This window comes from Paramormyrops kingsleyae, chromosome 25 (assembly GCF_048594095.1).
Source record: "Paramormyrops kingsleyae isolate MSU_618 chromosome 25, PKINGS_0.4, whole genome shotgun sequence".
Classification (NCBI taxonomy): Eukaryota; Metazoa; Chordata; class Actinopteri; order Osteoglossiformes; family Mormyridae; genus Paramormyrops; species Paramormyrops kingsleyae.
Genome location: NC_132821.1, coordinates 31,760,576 through 31,777,494, shown reverse-complemented (window position 1 = coordinate 31,777,494; position 16,919 = coordinate 31,760,576). Strand labels below are relative to the sequence as shown.

Genomic DNA, 16,919 nt, shown 5'->3' with positions numbered 1-16,919 from the left:
AAAAATTGAAAAGATCCGACTGGCCTGCTGAGATGGTTTTGCCTTGTGGCTCCCACCCCTCAATGGAAATGCAAGGTTATCAGCATGACAGTACATCAAACAATTGACAATACCAGGCCTGCCTCATGCAAAAATTTTATTTACGCATTTATATAATGCAGATCAATGAGAGGGAAATTCTGTCCTGCAGATCTGTGGTGAATCTCTGTGATTCTCATCTTCTTTGCATTTCTCAACACTCAGAACATTTCTGTCTCGCCCATCTCTGTGAAATAGTTTTATTATTATGTTGTTGTTGTTGTTGTGGGGACGCCGTTACTAATTTTGACACGTTGGCTTCTTTAATCGCTGCTCCCTGGCTGCGGTGGCCACTTGTGGCTTCGGTGACTGCATCACCTTCCTCCCCGCAGCAGGATTCCCGGGGAACCGTAGCCTCTGCTGTGCTCGATCTCAGTCGAAAGGTCAGCCAAGCCTGTGCTTGCTGTTAGTGGGGGGTCCACGCTAAAGCTTACAACAGCAGAAGTCAGTTTAGTTAACTTTAATGAATTAATCCTTTGTTCCTCCTATACAGAACCTTTGAAGAACATGGCAGTAATCCTCAATATGGCTACTTTCACAATTTCTGTCGCGGACCGGCAACATATTTGAAACTACACCTACAGTAACATCATCACTGACCTGAGGCAGATGTCATGTTTGTTTGGTTCTGCTTTCATTTCAGCGTTTATTTCCCATCTGTGTTTGTTTCAGTGTCTCTTTGGTCTCTATGACTGGGTGCTTAGAGATTATCCATTTTAGAAGTTTTTCTTGTTTTTTTAATATCTCCCTAATGGTTTTTAATGTTCCTGATTCCTTTCCCATCGTTTTCTCTTCAGTTCATACGTGCATCACAAACAAGTCACTACTTGAACCCTAAATCTTTCGGCAGCTCTCGTTGGGCGTCTGTGAAAACAAACAAACAAAAAATCTGGTTTGTCAAATGTATTTTAATATTTAAAAAAACCTCACTGTGATGTAGATTTCTGACTGCATCATCCAAAAGAACTCTGTACTTTAGAGTTACAGCAAGTAATCCTTATTAGGGTATTCGGGATTAGTGCTGTTAATGTCCGGAGTTAACTGCTTTCCGAATAAAACGCTTTGCAGTAATGTACCTTCCATCCTGTAGGTCAATCCGGTCCTCGGGACCCCCCAGATGGGCCAGGTTTTTGCTCCCTCCCAACCCCCCAGTGTTTTGGGGGAGAGCAGAAACGTGGACCGTCTGGTGGTCTGGTGGGTGACCCAGCTGACTGTAACGGTTCACCAATGTAGGGCTGTAATCCGGCACACGGTGTTATACCGGCACAGAACGTGAGAGGAGCCGTGGGTAACTTCTGCCTGACAGGGCTGCTTGATTTGCAGCGCTTTGTGATATTCATATCCGTCATGAAAATTGATAAGGACCAAAACATTTGAGACCCCAGTGCGACTGAAGAGATGAAAACATGATGCAGAGTATTGCATTTTTCAAGAAAAGCAGAGTTTTATTTTATGCCCGGGTGGCGAGTGATTCTTGCCTGATATGTACACAGGTATCTGTATCGAAGCAGAGGTACATGGAGTTCCTCACAGTATTTGTACTATTTACGATCTGTTACACCCTGGTTTGGCCCCTTAGCTGAAATGTTACTTGTACAATTGCAGAGGCGATGATAGGATTATAGGGGCCAAGCTTATCATTACCCAATGATATGCTTTGAATAGTTGAGTGACAGGATAGACGGCCAATCAGCTTTCAGCTGGGCGCCAGTGGCCCTGTGGCCCCACCTCCTGTGCAACTGATGCCTTTAAATGTATATTAATAAAGTATTAGGCCCAGTGACATAGGAAATTGGGATTTCTTATATGCTGGATGAAATATCTTGCAAATATATAAATAAACAGTTGTGTTCCCTGTATGATATTTATACAGTGGCGGACAGTAGGTGTCCGACTTTCATTCTGACATTGTACAAATCAATGGTACATTGACAAGCTGAGTCAACATAACTGTCTGGTTCCTTTGACCAGATTCTTAACGCTGACAAATCTGCAATCGGTAGTCATGGTGAAAACCCAGGTCATCACAAGACCGTCTGCTTTTTTTACATTTTTTTTTTTTAAGAAACTGAATTAACATTAAAAGCGCATTGGCGAGCATCCTTCGGCAGTTTCTTTTCGCCGAGCAGAGTCACGTGCCATTGTGAGGCATTACTTTGTTGACATCGCCGCCCTGCAAATATTAATCTCCGGTGACAGAAAGTGAATTTGTAAGCAACTATCAACTAAACCGAAAACGATCCACCCAATACGAGAAGAGCGCTGAAATATGCTGAATAAACACATATGAAACTTTCCTACTGTTTCTCGCATGAAAAAACAGCAACACTAGCAAGCAGAAAAATGTCTAACTTGCACAAAATGATTATAAAATGGCTTCTATGTACCGATTTAAGGATTAAGTGATGATGCGTTACTTTGCATTGAAATTATTCTTATTTTGTTGTGCATGCCGCATACCCACCAAAGCAACATAAATCAAAAGTCGCAATCTGTAAACATCAGCGCTTGCTGCCATGAGACTATGCAGGAACCAGTTTGAAAGCATCAAAGGTAAATCTTTTTCGTCCCCCGCACTTCAAATTTGAAAATAACATCTATTCACACCCACAACACAGCAAAGCAGCTGCATTATTTTCAGATCAAAAATATATATGCAAAAACAATTATTTTTTTGACACTGATGGCTTTCTTCAAATATAGAAGGCAGCCTGCATCAACATACGATTGAGCACGACTTCAGCATAACTTGGTTAAGAATGCAACATTACTGCATTGGTCTGTGGTTGCTGAAAATGTATATCTGTACATTAGAATGTACACAGAACAATAATGATAGATCCCTGTGGGGAAATTCTCTTTACGCCTCCACCAACCTGCTCTCTGTAGGTGAGAGCGAGCTGGCTGTGAAGGGCAGCCAGCCACAGCAGCACCCAGGGAGCTGGGGGTCAAGGGTCTCGCTCACGGATGTACAGATGCGCCGAGGCTGGGCTTCTGATCACAGGTACAGAGACTTAACCCACTGAACCATAAGCTACCCCCAAAACACTATGATTGTAGTATATGGAAATAATCCTTCCAGTAATGCAAATTAACTACAGAACAGGACTTAGAGGGATTATTTATAGACATGATTTTACACGTCCATATAAGTCAGGGAAGCAAGCAGAGTTATGATAAAGGGCAAGGGAATAGAGGCACATGCTGTAGGTTGTGAGTTCAAGTCCCACTTGGGATGGTGGCGTTTTATTTTGCCCAAGTCGTTTATACTGAGCTGTTAAATATGAATGTAAAAATGCACATATCCAAAATACTCACTCTGTAAACACAGAAAATCTTGAGTGGACATTTATAGTCTGAGCCATGTACAGTATCGGTTGTTGTATGCAGAACAGAGGAGACGTTATTCCAACACGTTTCCCCATGAGCAAACGCACCAGATGCTGAAATAAAGGTAAGATTACATATGTGACCTGGTACAATCTTGGTATTTTAAAAAGAAAAATCCTCCATCTCAAATCTGTGCCCTACAATGAGCCCCAATGACTCTGACCAAGTTTTGAAGATGGATGGATGGATGGATGGATGGAAAAAACAACTCCCTCCTGCAATGACGTGGTGTGCAAACCCTGCTGGGATGTAGCTGGTGTGAGTGACAGGTCCTAAGGAAATTAATTCATGCTTCCTGGTTATCTAGCCCCTTGAAATAAAACAAGGCAGCACTTTGATAGCGTCTCTGAAGATTCCACCAGTTCCTGCCAGTCGGAATGCGAAAAGCACCCCTTCAAGGACAACATGCCTGCGTTTTAATTACAACCAACATTTTTACAGTGATGTTCTCTGTAAGGTAGGGGCGTGTCGAGGGGAGGGGTGGGAAGGGGGGGGGGGGGGCAGCCTTCATTTTCATTGTTTATATTCCTGCTTTTTAAAAACAAGGGAGCTGACTTGATTCAATTAGTAATGACAAATATATACGAAGTCTAGCAGGCTTCGTCTCACACCAGGGACGGGCAAATGCAAAGCTCGCCTTTCTTGTGTCCCTGACTGTCTGAATAAAGGGCTTTGGGGACCTGGGGGATCGTATTTTCTTTTTTATTTTAATTCAGGGGATTATCAGAGCTTTGTTTGTATTCTAATCTAAAATGCTTTTGGGCATAACACAGCCTTGCATTATACACAGGTCAGACTCGGCAGACGCCATTCGTCAGTGTGTCTGGTGGCATTCGGTCTAATTTCATAATAAGCTTAATTAGGCTACGGTTTTCGGAACTTCAGTGGTAGTTCTTCCAATATCCTGCAGCCAGAGAGGGGCTCCTACTGAAACAGTCTGCTCTCTTCAGTCAACTCACCAAAAAAAAAAAAAAAAACACACAGCTTGCCTAACCGACGTTTCCGAGATTTTCCCAAAATGGCTTTTGGGCAACTCTAAGTACGCCCGATTTAAAGCTTCAGATAATGAGATAACACAGACCGTCGCAATTATTTCTTCTGGTCATGTAGTTCTTCTTTAATCTGTACTGAGACGAACAAAGCTTTAGCAATAACAAGTGGGGGAAAAAAATCACAGTTTCTGTCAAACTATGTTGTCTTTATTACTGACCTACTGCGTTACACTAGACGGCAGATACGACTGACTCAAAATGAGCAGACATCAAAAACGAAGTGGAATAGCAACAATTAAAAGACTTAATTGGGTGATATTAGGTTATTTGTGACCGTGGGGTAATATTGAGTTATTTGTGTTAAGTGACTAATTTGTTTCTTTGTGTCTGAAAGCTTCTCGCTTTATGCACAAACATGCTTTAATTGATTCCCTCAGGCACCCAAAGTACAAGGAGTGAAATCTCTGCCCTGATGACATTTATCAACGTAGCGTCTCACCATCTACACATATTCTGGGCTTAAATAAAAAGATAAATCATGCATCTGATGATAGACGTCGCCGAAAACATGTAGCTACTGTCTAACCAATGCTGTAACTCACTTGTCCTGAACCTGTTATAGAGAAACGGTAATATATCTTCTGCAGAAGCGCCATCATTCCACCAGATGCCTGCAGATGTATGTTGTGTGTATATAGTGCTCATTTGTGCATATGGCTGACGTTGTTGCTCTCTCCAGCACACTTCCTGCCTCTCTTCTCTGAGGAAATGTTTCATGCAGAGGGCCCTAAATCTTTTAAACCAAGAAATTAATTAAATAAGAATGAAGAGAAAAAAAAAACAATAGACCCCAAAATACTTTACAATAAGGCTCCCCATATGAAGGGTTTATAATCTGGTTATTAATTAGGTTAAAACACTTTGTAATTTAGTAATACACAATTTTAAACAAGTTATAACGCAGTTTTCTTTTTATTAATGAGTTACTACCATTTACAAGTGACAAAAGGGAGCCTTATTATATATATATATATATATATATATATATATATATATATATATATATATATATATATATACATACATATACACACACACGCACACACACACACACACACACACACATGCTCACACGTCCCAGGGATCAAAGTGCTTTGGTTAATGACTCAGTAGTACAGAGAGGTGCCCTTATGTCAAGCTGACACGCAGTGGGTCGAATACACAAGAAGTAAACACTAACAAGCTATCACAGAGCCCCCTACCGTCAATGGGCCATGCCTGGGGGGAGAGAGGGCCTCTCGGTCAGGCTGGAGGGGAAGCGCTTATCGACTGGCAGGCTTTCCAGGCCCCCCCCCCCCTGTTTCCGAGTGATGATTAACAGGCCCCCAGCTGCTCGTCACTGTCAGCCCGTGTCACTCATCCCCTGGCCCTGCTTACTAAATAAACGCTTATATTATGGCAAAGGAGAGTGTTCCTATGTAGACTAGACACTTATATTATGGCAAAGGACAGTGTTCCTATGTAGACTACACCAGAAACCCTTTTCATGAACAAATTGCAGAAATACTTTTGAAAATAAAAGCCTGGCATTGAGATTGTTTTTGTTGTTTCTAAAGTGCCAAAGTATTTACAAAAGGGCACTTGCTGTGAGGGAACCAAGGCTACTCAGCGAACCTAGATTCCTTTCTATTCTATTCCGCACAAACCGCTGATCATATTTTTGTTTTGAGTCGTATACCAGAAGCTACTGTGAAGGTTTAAACATCCATTATTCTAGAAACCTTTGTCACCCACTTGGCCTTGACAGATTTGACTATGTGTGTAAACTTATTATTATTATTATTAGAATGGACACTCAAAAAAAAAATAAATGCACGAAGTATTCTGCATCAGAGAATTCCACATTCAGGAATCACATGGGAGAAAGAAACTACACCTTTCCGACTTCCAAAACAGAGTATTTATCAGCCTGGCATTACTAATTAAAAGCACAAGGTTACTTAATAATGAGGAAGTGTGGCTACCTTCATAAAAGCAGAACATTTGGCGTTTTGGAATACCCAGGGTTGCTTTTGCATCATGCCAAGAATAACAAACATCAGCCATGACCTCAGAGAAGCTGTGGCTGCGGCTCATCAGTCTGGGAAGAGTTATAAGGCCATTAACAATCAATGTGAAATTCCACATTCTACAATAAGAGACTGTATACAAATGAAGAGCCTTCAAATGAGTTGAAATTCGTCCTAGAAATGAGCGTCCCAGCAAATTTGGCCAAAGATCAGAGCATTCAATGCTCAAAATAAAAACGCAAGAGCTATATCGCGTCACCTACAGGGCTCAGTGGTCGCGTGAAATGCTCATGTTCATGACGGCACAATGAGATAAAGACTGAGCAAGTATCCGTTTCATGGGAGTGCGGCCAGATGAAAGCAGAACCCGGCAGGACGACTTAAACCAAAAGGACCGTGAGGGATCAAAAACAAAGCAGGTAAACGACAAAAAAGAAGCAAGGGAGCAACTCAGGAAAAAACACTGCAGAACAGCAGCAAACACGGGGGCAACAACTGCTACAAACACACAACTACATGATAAACCAAGACAGCACAAAATAACCTAAATGTTAAATTACAACTAGTTGAGGCTTGAACTCACAGAAGAAGAGAAGCCTTGATGACATGGCCGCCCGCTCAGCCCATCAAGCATGTGGTGCCCCAGGAACAAGAGACACATATGTAGCTAACAGATGGGATGGCCAGTGACACCTGTTGGTCAAATGGAAAACTGACATACAGAAGGGGTCAGGATAGGGACCAATCCAGACAAGGCTTGCAAAATTGCATCTGAACAAACCACATGAGTCCTAGAACAATTTTAGAATAATCCTTATGACCAATGAGACCAAGGTGGAGAAGTTTGGTCACCATGTACCATGTTTAGTGACAACCAAACACAGCGTAACACCACACCATGACCAGCTGTCAAGCATGGTGATGGTGATGCTGATGATTTAGGTTTTGCAACCACTGGATCTGAGAAAGTTGGAGTCATCGAAGCGCCCATGAACTCCACATTATATCTGTGCAACACCTTAAACGGTGCCGAGACAGGGTCATGCCAAGTGCACCAGAAAATCAACATCCGAATGGGTAAAGAAGAAAATCAAGGTGTTGGGACAGCCAAGTCCAAGTCCAGACCTCAACCCAACTGAGACACAGGATCTTAAGAGAGCAGCCCTCAGTGCCCTCAAACAGCAATGAACTGAAGCTGATGTTGTAAAGAAGAGTGCCCATTTTATCTGAGTAGTTTTTTGCCATACAATACAGTATGTTTAACATTCTAATTTATTTACCTTATTCATGTCCATTTTAATATTAAATTTTCATTATATTAAACTAACAATACTTCATTTATACATCATACAACATTTTTTTATATAAAAAAGCCTATTTAAAAATGATGCATGAATTTCTCATGACCAAGCACAGGGGCAGTGATGCTTCCAATGGCAAGAGTGTGTACATGACGTAGAAGATGATCCGATGTTGAAGGTGATCCGATGTTGAAGGTGATCCGATGGTGAAGGTGATCCGATGGTGAAGGTGATCCGATGTTGAAGGTGATCCGATGGTGAAGGTGACCCCATGCCTGCTGAATGTCCTACTCCAAATTCAATAGTCCAACCAAGCAAACCCGCAAAAGTGCACTACTACAGAAGACTAAACATAGAAGATTAACCTAAAAGCTGCTTCTCACAATGGGCAAAAAAATAAGTAAATTAGTCCCAGCTGTAACCAAATACCTATAACGTTCACCTACAATGTTTCTGTGTGTCATCTGACTTTACATGACCCTACAAAGGTCTATGCCCTCATTGTTTGCACAGTATGGCTTCAGTGTGGGTGCGAGGTCCCATTCTGTGCATCGGATATGGGAGCTCGTTACATGGGCTCTAATTAACTGGGCCCCTTGGGTCTCTATGGCCTTTACTTGGCCAGACTCAGAAGAGCAGAGGTGGCAGCTGTTTATTGAACTTGCTAGGGGCATAGGAAGTGAAGGACACATGACGCAATGCCCGTAGTACGACAGCTCAGGAATGAGGAACCTCTGAGACATTTTAGGGGGTTGAAGAAGTCTAGATAGAAAGGAAGACTGACCTTGATGAGGAGAAAAGGGCCAAGGGGCTCAGGCAGGTCGCTCCTAACAACGAGAAGAAGTATGTCCTTCCTAATTGTTCAGAGGGGTTTACGTCTCCCGTCTTTGGCCCAAAGAGAATAATTAGCTGTTGAAGAGGATCTGCCCACTGCCCGTAATTGGACAATATTTTCACAGAGCCGAGGCTGGAGGCTATTTCTCCACTCATGGATGTTGAGCTCCATTGGCAAGATGTTATATCATTCAAAAACATCAACAGGGTGTTTTAAATGAATATTTGAACGTGGAACATGGCTTGTGGCACATTCAGGCTTTGTAGGACAATGCATTTTTATAAGTCATTTTTAATTCAGCAAATAACTCCTACAGACCTGACCTGGTTATTTTATATAGCTGTATACATTGAGTGTCTTTTTAGAGGCTGAATGTAACATCTTTGTCTCAGAGCTGATTTTCTGCTGTCTTTGATGTCATCACCAGATGCTAGCTGGACCCACCCAACTGTCTCTCAAAGGCTCTGTGAAGAAGGAGCGGCCAGTGTTGTAGATGTCCCTCAGAGTGTTTAAGGGACCGGATTTTGCTTTGTTGGGAGACACGACTTTCTTTGCTGAGAATGTCTGCAGAGTTTGCGGGGGAGGGAGAGCCTCTGTACTCTGTGAGCTCAGTACCTATGTCAGAAACTCCGGAATACTAAACAATCGCTTCTTGTCACAACTAGCTCATCGGTGACTAGCTGAAGAGGTGAGGACTTCTCAACCATATCTTCACTTTATGTAAAAAACAGAATTTTTCGATAAACTTTCTGAGCGTGGATCTCATCTCATCCTCACTAGAACAATATTATGAAGCCTGATCATTCACAATACCAATAATAATGACATTTTATGGTCCCTGAAAGGAAGGTCTCTCTTCACCTACCCCATCCCGCTCTCCATGACTCACGGACACATACGTAGGTAGCGAGTTTAATACTGAAGGGCAACCATCTGTAGCGGCACCCTAGAGCTTCCATCATTTTACTGATTCTGACACACAAGACCTACATCAAACAATGCTGATGGTTATGTGGCTTAAATAGCTATTAACAGTCCATCTACCTTCCTGCCCCGTATCTAGTGCCGGGTTCAGGAGGGCATTGTGTATCACAGTAGATTAGTAGGTAATCTTTACCTCACCTCTGAAAAACTGCTGGTCTCCGTCTCCATGTTCTCCCTCAGTGTATGATATGGGAAACCCCCCTCCCTCTGCCACCTTTGGGGGCACTACTGCCTCATCCACTCCGCCATGCTTCCTGAGATGAACCACAAGGCCACCATCTCCATCTTCATCTCCCACAGTCGTTTGTGTGCAAAGAACACCTGTCCCAGATAAGGGTGACCACCTGAAATAAAATTTCGTTGGTAGTTACCAGTAGTTACAATGGACTGTACCTGACCAACAAGTCTTACGCTTCTATTTGAGGTCACCTCTGCCGCTGACTTAAAAAGATAAATAAATAAATGGATAAGTAAATGATGAAGTATCATGTCAGTGATGCACCAGCCATACCAAAGCCTATTATAACCATGCAGAAATATGTCACTAATTGCCAGTGACACGTTTTAAGATTAGATTTTTTGGTACTTAAATAATGCATGTTCCCTTTAATGAGATTTGCGGTAATTGCAGAAATAACGAAGGATCAGCAATCATGCATTTTTATTTGATTGCCACCTAAAGGACCTATTAAAAGACAAACGCAGCCTCCTAAGTCTGGTAAGATTCAGAAGCGATCTTGCATGGGATTTCACGTCGGAAATATAATAATTCTGCGGAACAAGCGTGAGATTGTTAGACAAGGTGTTAGTGCGCTGTTTCTGCTTCGCTCCCTGCAGAGGTTCAAAGTGCTGCGTGGCCCAGCAGACGAGTCATAATCACGTTATAAAGACTGAGATTGTCATCACCGCTAATTATGCATCTTGGCTTCCCCGTGTTATAAATAACACCCACTTCCTATTTTCTTCAGCTCTCTTTCTCCACAGTGATTATGCTTTTCTTCCTTTAGTCCTTAGAGGGCTAGTAAAGAATTGTTACCAAAGCTTTGAACATGGAAAAAAAAGCGGACAGTAGAAAGGAATAAAAAAAACAAAAAAATAAAGAAAAACAAAGCTAAAAACCATCTTTTCCCTGAACTTTATTATACGTCCTGTCTGTGTGTTTGCATATGAGAGTTTATTTCCACTCAAGGTTGAAAAAAAAACATAACAATACGATAAAAATTAATTTCACTGAAGATCTTCATAATATGGGGGGTGGATTTATTCTCTAACTTCTCTTACTTTAGTTTGTTTTCTGCTGGAGCTGGTTTCTAGTGGCAGGATTGCTTTTTCTGTGGAGGGGTGTTTCATCTCGTGTAGCTGGCCGGGTAGCCGTGGCGTCTCTGTTCTTTCCAGGAGACGCGTGACGTACCGCAGGAGTTCACCGGAGACTAATGGTAGCGTTTCAGATGCCACACAGATACGCCATCAGACGCCGGATTCAAAGCGGCGTCAGGCGGCTGCGGCGCAAGCGGGAGATTAATGAAGCTTTCTTTACCCCCCTCCCTTGTTTCTCTGGCCTGCGACGCTGCGAGCTTAAGCCGCGTTCGGTCCGCAGTCAGGCAGGCAGCGGCGGAAGCTGGCATTAGCCGTAGCGTCATGCTAACACCATCGCTTCACAGAAGGCAGCCTTTGGCTGGCAGACTGCGTGACTCTGATTTGCGGGTAAGGTGACGATTCGGGTTAGAAAGCTCCAGAAACCAAACAGAGGGTGTACATACTAATGTCACCCCCCCCCCACCAATAAAGCAAAACAACACTTTGCAATGTGGAATATATTTACTATCTTTAATAATTTAATGTAATCAATGGAAGTTGCCCATTTATCAAACTATAAATTGATTTCCAAAAACATTGATCACCACCACTCTTGTTTCCGATATTTACGCACTCTCTATAGGGAAGATGTTGATCCCTTATATATCTATAATACTTTATGAGACAATAATAGATAATAATTTATGAGAACTGAATTATAAGGCTGTAATACCATTACTCTATGTACAATCTTTGCACATCCTTGGCATCGCCTCAATTATTATATTGCTGTCATTAATTTAAATAACTGGTATTTCGCATTTCGAGATTGAATTGCAAAGTATTACTTAGACGCTGATGTGTACGTGAGGTCAGTGTTGTTCTGGAAGACCAGCGTAAGACCAGCGTTTCAGCCCCATGACAGAGGCAACTGAATTTTTGGCCAAAATATCCGGGAACTCAATAGAATTTGTGATGCTGTTGACCTTGGACCAGTGCAAGCAAAACAACTCGCTGGCATTATGAATTCAGCAGAATATTTTTACATGTAGATGCTTCTCTATATTTACATCCACCTTCCAATACACATTTATTTGCATGTGTCTTCAAACTACTATCCCGGTAAAATGGGGAGCTGTGGCAGGCAACAAATATCTTCTTACTCTGAGGGTAAGACAAAAAAAAATGCATTTAGTTTTACTATTTTTGACAACTATGAATGTTTTTGGTTATTCAGCCATTGGATAATTTCTGTTTTGTTGCCCATCCATCCATCCATCCATCCATCCATCCATCCGTCCGTCCGTCTGTCCGTCCATCTAACTGGCATTCCAGTACAGCATAACAGGGCACACACACAAAGAAACACATGTAGTTAAAATGTAAATTCAAGGTCTGTGATTATGCAGTTCCCCTCCTCTGTTCTCCCTATGCTTGGAATGCTGACAGAAGGCGCCCTTAAAGGTCCTATAGACTGAGTGTAGACGTCCGTGTCCTTCATTAGCATCCTATCCTGGGTGTTCCTGTTCCTCATGCACTGCTCTCTGTTACCCCATAAGGGGTAAACACATAAAATAGAGAGATGGACAATGAATGTTTATGCTACAACTGGTTTTCAGTTCTCTCAGTAAAATATCAGTATGCACTGTACAGCACTGATGATGATTAGTTTTTGTCACAAACTCTGTAACAGTGGTTGATTCGAGTTCTACACAGAAGCCGTAATGAAATTATTAGTGTTAACCATGAGCTTTACATTGTGGAAGGTTGCCGACAAGTTTAGGGAAGTCTGTAATAAAAAATATGTTTATAGTCTGACACTAATTCCTTACAGAGCAATCCCGGTGAAAAAGAGAATCTGGAAAACAGCTCTGGGCTGCAATATGCTGAAAATCTATGGTAAATGTTTTGTCTTTGCAAATATTGGCTGGAATGAAATGATGTTGCTATAAAAAAAAACTTTTATATGTTACAAGTCAAAAATCCCTAACACAACAAATACTGAAAGTCTCACATTGTGGTTTTCTCATTACTTCAATATGTAGCTCTGGAAAAAATTAAGAGTCCATTCCATATATTTTTTGTTAATCTAGATTTTTAAATCCAGGTTTAATCCTGGTTCTGCTGGCAGAAGGCTACACTGAGCAGCAGGTTGCTTCCAGGTTCAACATTTCTAAGACAGCATGACACAAGAAAAAGGTGAAGCAGGAAACACTGGGAACGACCAGAAACCAGCCAGGGCGAGGGTGGAAGCGACTTTCTAATGCCAGAGATGACCGCTAACTTATCTGACATATTCTCATGAATCAGAGGATGACATCATGTGACCTCAGAGGATGACATCAAGTGACCTCCAAAAGGAATGAGAAACATTACTCTGCAGCTCAGTAAGTCTCTTACTAGGGCAATGTCTTAGACTTTGAGTAATTCTGTATCTTTATTTTCTTAGCCATTTCTGCAACACACATTTCACTGGAGCAAATTGAACAACAAGGATTCATAGCAGCTGCATGCATCTAATTCTTTATGTATAGTATCATCAGAGGGAGTATATAAGAAAAAAAAAACCCTATTACCAACACTGCCTTGTCAGGAATAATGTCCACGTTTGGATCTGTGACTCTCTTCGACAAAGAACCACTATAAAACTGCAAAAATAACACATCAACACAAGTCCGTAAACAATCGCACATACGTGGGAGTACTTGAATGACAGAGAAGATGCCATACAATTTAATTTGATCATAATAAAGCAACCCAGGAGATATTAGAAAATTTATGAGAGGCACACACCGGATGTGTGGGTTGAGATCATTATTTACATGGAAAAAATATTTATGAGTACTGAGTATTACTGTAAAATGCAACTTTATTCTTGTTTACTGTGGACCTTGTTTAAGCGGAAACCTGAAAGCAGGGAAGTCAGATGCCGCTAAGCACAAATTTCTTTGAAAGATTTTGTTCACTCAAGGGTAGAGTCATACTGTGGGTTGAGTTGCTGTGACTCTTGGGTTTGACTCGTTCATACGGACTGTCAAGGTCTGGCATTGGCCCCTGCTGAGTTCATGTGTGGTCTCATCTTCAGCCGTTCATCACTCAGCCGCTGTAGCTGCCTCAGAAGCTGCAGTTCGGCCACTCGCAGCACAGAGGTACTCGTTCTTCAACTCACCAAAACTTTTCATCGTAGCGATAGCTTGCAGCCAAGCGCATGAATATACATGAATGCGCACAATCCTTGTGAAAACACACAATCTTCTCTGAAAGACGGACAAGCAGCCCATGTTCTAATGTTTGATGATTAAGAACATACAACATTGCTATATAAACATACATTTGAATGTTGCTAGTAGAGCGGGCATAACTGCAAAGGCAAATTCATGGTCCTGGCAGCACAGAAAGCGTAAAACTGAATGATTAATGCAAGTAAAGCATAGATATGGATGGATATTCAGATAATATGACTGCATAATAGTTTAAGGAATGCACCACCACAAGGATAGCTATATGAATGAAATATGAAGTGAAAATGAAAAAACGAGATGAAAGAATAAAATGAAATATGAGGGAATTATCAGCAGGATTAAAGGCCGCAGCAGGAGAGGACATCGACATCTTCCACCTAACCGTGCTTAAGCTAGCTTTGACTGCAGCCTACCGGGGGCTTGCGGGAAAAGAGTCTTCACTACTCCCTGATGTTATCTAGCTGTTGGTCTAATCCTGTTTTTTAAGAGGATTCTTCCCGGCCTGCCTTTCAGAGCGTTGCTCTGGCATGACAACTCACATACTCAGACCCCAACCCCCCCTGAACATAATCACCTTGATTAAAGCCTGCCGCTCTGGAAAACCTCTAAAACAGCCTGTTTTTCCTCGCGCCCCCATTTCTACTTCCACCGTAACAAATTTAACGTGTGCCGTACGAAATTTTATTCCATACACGCCGCACCTGTTTAGCGATCAGTTAGCTAGCTATTTGGCCGTTTGTTCTCGGGCTTCCTCCACGATCGTTTCTTTTCAGATTTTCCACGGACGCGTCATGCCTCAGCAGCCAATCGAGTCGTGTTTCAACGGAATTGTTTCATATCTCAGCTAATGCCTCGCATGTCCTCAGAGAAAATACACACGCCATCTCCTTTGAAGTCGACTCGTGATCCATACAATGTAAACGTGTTCTCTCATTTACCCCCTAGATATTTTTAGCCCCAAAATATTTATAATATGCTTCACTGTTAAGACTTTTATTCCTCGTACCTGATGCGAGTCAGAAACTCTTGCACTGTACGCTTAAATCCATCTCAGTGCACAATACCCTGATTTGTTTTCTGGTGCACATTATTCACTTAGGAGATTTTTAACCATCCTCTGACCCGGTCATTGTCCATGCTGAGAAAATGCCGGCATATTGCCACACTCATTCCACCTTCAGCAATAGCATTTAAGACGCCCAGGTATGCAAATGGGTGCAGATTTTCATTCCCACATTTTTAAATAATTACCCTAAAACTTCTCAGCCTGTCAGTTTCCACTGTAAGCCCATTCTGAATATTCTCCACGCGTAGCAATTAGTGCAATTATCTGATGTCATGCATGAAATTGTTAATAGTAAAAGGCATATATCAGCAGGAGAGCGGGGCTTCCGGTAAATGAGGAATAGGCTTTGTTTTCAGTGTTACTGCAGAGCTGGGCTGAAATTATACAAGGCATAACCACCAAAATAATGGTGACTACCTACTGCACTGTATATTACAAATATAGCCATGTAGCTCTGGAAAGAGCCCAGCGCCTTGCTCATTTTATTTGTTATAGCACCTACTCTTTTTAAACTCGGAGATTGCTATTCTGTCCCATGTCCTTTAACTTGCAACTGTTTATTTCCTCAAGTCCAAAATGTCCTCATTAAGCATTCCTTTCAGGGACTGCAGAGGCAAGTTGATTTAAATGCATTTAAATGCATTATGTTATTCTTTCTCTTCTGATTTAATTCTTGGCTCCCAGATGCATTGAATCCAATTAACATCACCTTCATTATGTGCTTTGTGTCTGGCACAAAGATGTCTCGTCATTAAGAGCGTCGCTATAATGAAGGTGGAGTTAATGTCTTCAAAGTTTTGTCTCCCTTTGAAATTTTGCAGTAATCTCCCCCCTGACTTATTCATTCAAAATGCTCATTTCCCACTGATATGGACTTGTATACATATGCCACTGTGCTTTATTTTATGACTAGGCTTAACTCATTTTGGCATTGAGAGTTTGAGATGATCTGACCCCCACTTTCGGTCAGGATTGGCTGGCAAGATTGATCTTTCTGCTCAAGCCGTTTTCCCTCCCTTGGGTCCTTCCAACCTGTAGGCAAACCGGCTCTTTGATCCAATCCAGCGTCCTGTGGAGCTGGCATAGGTGAGTCTATAGGCTGAGGTAGAGAATGTGAATCAGGGGTAGGGGATGTGACATTGACTGAAGATGGCTCACACTGATGAGCTGTCCTCAAACACCGTGAAGATTCTGTTCTGAATGCATTACGAGTGAATGGGCAGCCCTGCACTTAATTGGCAGCCTTGAGCCATACATAGCTTTGTGCCTCAGTGAAATAAAGGAAGTCTACATTTTTATAACTGCCCTTCTCAAAATTAAAGGTTATAAATACACTGACCACTTATTCTCATTGATGAAAGTTACGTTAAATTCGCTCAACATATGCGCTCAACAGCAAGATGCATATTTTGTGTGTTGGTATTTTACAATAATGGTCCCATGAGCAATATGGATGAAAAAACAAGTACACTACGTGTGAAGGTAGAGGGTTAGGATTTTACAAAAGGTGGCACTACAGGAGAGTGTTAATGCTGTATTCAAAACATGATAGAGTCAAGCTGAGTTAGAAACATATGGTCTTGCCATTAGAGATTTGCTGTACTTATTCGAGAGCAACAATTGGTAATTAACACATGGTGAACTAATTAACGAGCTAAATATTGTA

General features: G+C 41.8%; 1 long non-coding RNA gene across 1 annotated transcript; it reads right to left on the bottom strand.

Moving 5' to 3' along the window:
• Positions 1–203: 203 nt before the first annotated feature.
• Positions 204–11,348, bottom strand: LOC111844203 (uncharacterized). Its single transcript, XR_002838329.2, has 3 exons — positions 10,931–11,348; positions 9,788–9,993; positions 204–942 (listed from the first exon to the last, which is right to left on the bottom strand). It is a non-coding gene; the product is annotated as an uncharacterized lncRNA (long non-coding RNA).
• Positions 11,349–16,919: the final 5,571 nt, after the last annotated feature.